Raw genomic sequence first — 5,499 nt, forward strand, 5'->3', positions numbered from 1 at the left:
GATTATCTTTCTCTGCCAATTTCCCACTTCTGATATATAATGGCAGAGCAGGAAAAAAAATAGTATATAATTAAAAAATCTTATTTATAAAGGGAATCAAAATAAATACATTACAGTCATTCACCCATAGAAGTGACATAATAATGCTGCGAAACAGAAAACATTATGTGGCCCAGATTTTTTTTATACCCTGGATCTTCTCCTTATAAGGAAGTTGCTTGTTCATGCTTTTATGTGGCACTGGCTCCATACTCTGGTGTTCTTTCCTGTCTATTGTTTGTAGGATCACATTTAAAGTAGTCATTAGGGAATAATTTGTGCTAGTTTTACTCTATCTAAAACGCACATTTTTGCAATCACAAAATTTCAAAAATCAGGCTCATGGTTTGTCTCAAAAACATCTCAGGAGGTTTCTGATCTTCTTTGCTTACTTTTAGTATCGTATGCCAGCAATTTTCTTTGCATTTATTTCTGGGAAGGAGTTCTTAGGATCATTCTTGTATTTGTCTCTTTTTCCTCTTGCCTGTTTCACTTTAAGAGGAGTCATTTAACTATGACACCATATAAAACAATATGACTGGATAGAAAACTTTCTATCCCATCTTTGGGGATCCAAGAGCAGTTAACTTTTCCACTTTTGCGAAACTGGTAATTCCATGATTCTTAGTTCCTATAGCTCTGTTCTGAAACAACCAATTCTTACCTGGCTAATCTGTCTTTATTAAAACCCTGCTAAATGCAGCAATTGAGTCAACATACACTAAAATTTTATCTGTATGGGTCCTCTCTGATCACTTACCCTGAAATACAGAAGTCGTAGACTCTGAGTTACTGAAATCATAGTTTTACAAAGTGTTTTAAATCAATGTACGCCAGGAGAATTCCTTCTAGTCCTTGGTATCATGTTAATAATTGCCTGCCATAAAACTACATATACTTAAATGTTGATTTAAATATTAATTAGTGTAGGCTAGGTAATGCCAATCAGATTCAAATTTATAATGGGTCTATGCAATAAAAATGTATTTCCTGATTATACAAGAATCTTGGGCAGTATTCAGGTAATGAAGTGTTCTGCTTTACATATTCAGAGACTCAGGATAAAGACAGTATCATCATCTTCAACAAGTGACTTCCTACTTCACAATCAGTTTCTCTGCCCATTCAGAAGAAAAACGAAGTAGCCAGAAGAAGTTTAATGGGAAGTTTATTTGGGGAAAAGGGAGAGAGGAGTCAGTAAACTTTTATTTTTCATTGACAAGACCAGGAGGACATGGTCACACCAAACTTCAAAAGGGCTTGAGAAATCTAGTCAAATGGTTTGTCCACAAAGAAAAGACATGTTTGATAATTATTAATCTCAATTAGGTGGCTCAGATGGTAAAGAATTTGCCTGCAATGCAGGAAACCTGTGTTGGATCCCTAGGTCAGAAAGATCCCCTGGAGAAGGGAAAGGCTACCCACTCCAGTATTCTTGCCTGGGAAATCCAATGAACAGAGAAGCCTGGGGTGCTGCAGTCAATGGGGTCAAAAAGAGACACACATGACTGAATAACTAACACTTGCACTTTTTTTTTTTTCAATCTCAATTACAAAGATCCTGTTTAGGGAAAACATAGGTCAGTTCAACACTTCTTTTTTCCATTTTCATATCACCTATCAAATAGCTCTTACCAGCCTTTTCCTGCTCTGGTATAAGGTCATAATTGATCAGTCTACTATTCCATTTTCCGCATTCTCCTCTTCCCTCTAATTTTGTCCTATGATAATTGCAATCTTGTACTTGAAGCAGTCAGCTTCTTCTGAACCTTTTTATCTTGGGTTAGACCAGGTGATTTTGCTAATAGATTCCATCATATGAGTTTATTTATGGTTTTATATTAATTAATTTATCTTCCTCCTTACTCTAAAGGAGTATTTGAATTGAGCTTGTTTAAGCTGAAATGATATCCTCACACACTGCTTTTATCCTCACTGGTAGAAGCAGTGATGTTATTCCTAAGCAGAAGACTCAGCAAATCTTTTCCACTCATAAGTTATGAATTAATGTATCTTGTACCACAGATCATGTACATCCCCAGACTCCACTATTAGGAGTCTTACAAGACAATTTCATACCTAGTGGAGTTTTCTAGCTACTTATTGAATCTTTTAGCAACTTCTTAGAATTAAAAAAATGTTACTCTAAAGAACTGTACACTGAAATCATCAGTAAAGAAAATATGGTTTTGTTAATGAATTTTTTTCTACTTGGGACTGTAAACAAAAGCAGCTGAGTGAACTAATGTGGAAGCTTTCAAAGTCGGAAAACTGTAGAAAGTGGGAATTTATAAAGGATTCCAGGAGAAGCCTAGAAGCATAAATCATTCACAATCACCTAATAATGCTTTCTGCTTGATAAATACCAACTTTTTACAGTAAACAGGTTCCTTTTGACAATGCAACCTGAATGCCATGTAGGGACAGATGGCACTTAATTCAAATTTTATAATAGCAAGTTCCAGAAAATGAAGTCTGAAGGAATAGGCAAAGAACAAAAATCTAATGCTTAAAAGATATAAATGCCTCATCTTGGCTAAACATTGCAATTGAATACCTCAGAAATTGATCAGAAATGAATAGAACAGAAACATATTCAGTTTTTCAGAAGATTTTATTGTCAGAGACAGCTCAGTTCAGGCTGTTAGAGTATGTGATTTCTTAATTCTTAAAACAATCCCTAATCCTTAAAGTTTAAACAAACAAGAATAGCAAGAATAGGCCTATGAAACAGCAAGAGGGAAAAAAAAAAAAAAAACACAATGGCATGGAGATTGAGACAGTTATTCAAAAAAGTTTTCCTAAATAAGTTATTTAGGAAACAAGAATCACTGAGAATGAAGTGCAATGGGCAAGGCAGATTCTTTCCCAAAACACTAAAAGCCCCAAATTTAAAAAAAAAAAAGACTTAAATAGCAACTCAGAAATAGCTTGTTTTTCCATTCCAACACACAATGATACCTGCTATGAACTAGTGGCTATTATGTGTTTAAAAATCGGAGCTTTTTTATTACACTTGCCTTATACAGTTTCCATATAAATATATTGGATATTCTGGGCTTAGTTTATCACTTAATGATAAGTTATCAGCTTTTGGAAAATTGTAGTCAGATTTTACAAAGGATCCTCCCTATCGTCCAGATATCATAGGTATGAAATTGAAACAAATAGCAGATCAAATTTTAGAAGAAGTTAAGTGTATATATTCATGGTGGTTTAGTTGCTAAGTTATGTCCAACTCTTTGTGACCCCTTGGACTGTAGCCTGCCAGGCTCCTCTGTCGGCAGGATTTCCTAGGCAAGAATACTGGAGTACATAGCCATTTCCTTCTCCAGGATACATATTTATATCCATTGACATATTGTTAACAGTCACTAATGAGAAGTATTATTTTTAATTGGGTGATTAAAGAATCAGACTGAGATTAATATTTATTGGTTGCCTTTCTCTTAATAATAGTTCATATTTTCCAACCATGTAGTTTTACTAAGATTAATCCCTCCCACCATGTTCAGAAATATGACTGATTGGCATAATCTAATTGAAATACCCCATCCCATGATTACAAATCCAATAAGAGTCGTGAAACTTCAGTATTTCTTTACTGCTAGATTTGAATATGTGAGAATGCAGCCTTAGGAAATATTAGAAAGACGCCTATCAGAAGTAAGATAGGCATTTTCCAAGAATGGATCCAAAATCCGTTGTTGAAAAGATATCAAGATGCTGAGTAGGAGGACGCTGGACTCACTTGCACTCACAAACACATCAAAACCACAACTAAATGTGTAGAGTGAATCTTGCTAAAATCTACCTGGGGACTAGCAGAACAGATCTTCTACAACCAAGGCTGTAAAGAATGATCGACATAGAATCTGATTGGGACCTGCAACCCTAGAGAGGGACACAGAACAGGAGGAGTATATCACAGGCCACACGACCCAACTTCTATTCCAGTATCTATATATCCAAAGGAAAAAAAAATGATTAAAAGCAATGCATGCATGCATCTCAGTGTTCATAGCAGCATTATTTATGATAAACAAGAAGGCAGCAATCTACATGTTTATCAACAGATGAATGGATAAAGAAGGTATATATATATATATATAAAGAAGGAAATGAAAGAATGAAATTTTGCCATTTGCAACAGCGTGAATGGACCTAGAGGCCACTGTGCTTAATGTAAAAAGTCAGACTGAGAAAATAAAACACTGTATGTTTCCACTTATATGTGGGATCTAAAATATAAAGCAAATTAATGAAAGCAAAATAGAAGCACTCATAGAGAACAAACTAATGGTTACCAGTTGGTAGAGGGGTGTAGAGAGGGAAAAGATAGGGCAAGAGGATTAAGAGGTACAAACTACTAGTAAATATGTTACAGGGATGTAATATTCAGTGCAAGGAATACTATACTTTATAATAACTTTAAATAGAATATGATCTATATAAACACGGAATCACTATGTTTTACACCTGAAGCTGATAAAGCATTGTAAGTCAATGAAGCGTCAATAAATTTTTTAAGCTGTTGACTGAGGAAACATAGCTAAGACTCATGCCTGATCACATTGTTTGACCTAAGTAGTAATCAAATTTTAAAATTTGTTTTATATATTGTTTTTATTATTTTAAAAAACTGATTTGAAAGTAGTTTCTGATATCTGCAACCGGAAATATTTGACATGGAATAACTGATGAGAAAAGGAAAATAGTTAATCATTAGACATGAAAAAGATATATTAATATTTTATATACCCAAAGATACCTAAACTTACAATTAATATTATTGACCATGTTTTGATTTGCCCTGAAAAAAAGAACCCAAATATAGATTTTGTATACCTGTTTAAAGTTTCTCTACCTCTTGCAAAAGAGCACAATTTTGGACAACATTATAAACTACTCCTCTAGTGACCCAATCATTTGAATCAAAAAAATGACCAAAATGCCAAAAATATAAGTAACTCATGTAGATGAATTAACATTAGAAATATGATTAAAGTGAAAGTGAAGTTGCTCAGTTGTGGACTCTTTGTGACCCCATGGGCTGTAGCCTACCATGCACCTCCATCCATGGGATTTCCCAGGCAAGAGTACTGGAGTGGGTTGCCATTTTCTTCTCCAGAGGATGTTCCCGACCCAGGGATCGAACCTGGGTCTCCTGCATTGTAGGCAGATGCTTTATCGTCTGACCCACCAGGGAAATCAGGTATCTGAAGAATATTTGTGACAGAAGGAAGAAGAACAGGAGAGAAACTAAGATTTAGTGGCAGCTTCCAATTGCCATGCTGTATGTTACTTTATTTCTCACACTTGATTTCTGCTAATCTTCACTATAGCTCTCCAAGTAGGTGTGAAGATTTTCTTTGTTTGCAGATATTCAATAAATAGTCGAGCCTTTACTTCTGTCACGCATTTTTAAGGATATATAGCTGGGTACAAAAAAGTTGCAGT

The sequence above is a fragment of the Cervus canadensis genome, chromosome 19, assembly GCF_019320065.1.
Source record: "Cervus canadensis isolate Bull #8, Minnesota chromosome 19, ASM1932006v1, whole genome shotgun sequence".
Taxonomy (NCBI): Eukaryota; Metazoa; Chordata; class Mammalia; order Artiodactyla; family Cervidae; genus Cervus; species Cervus canadensis.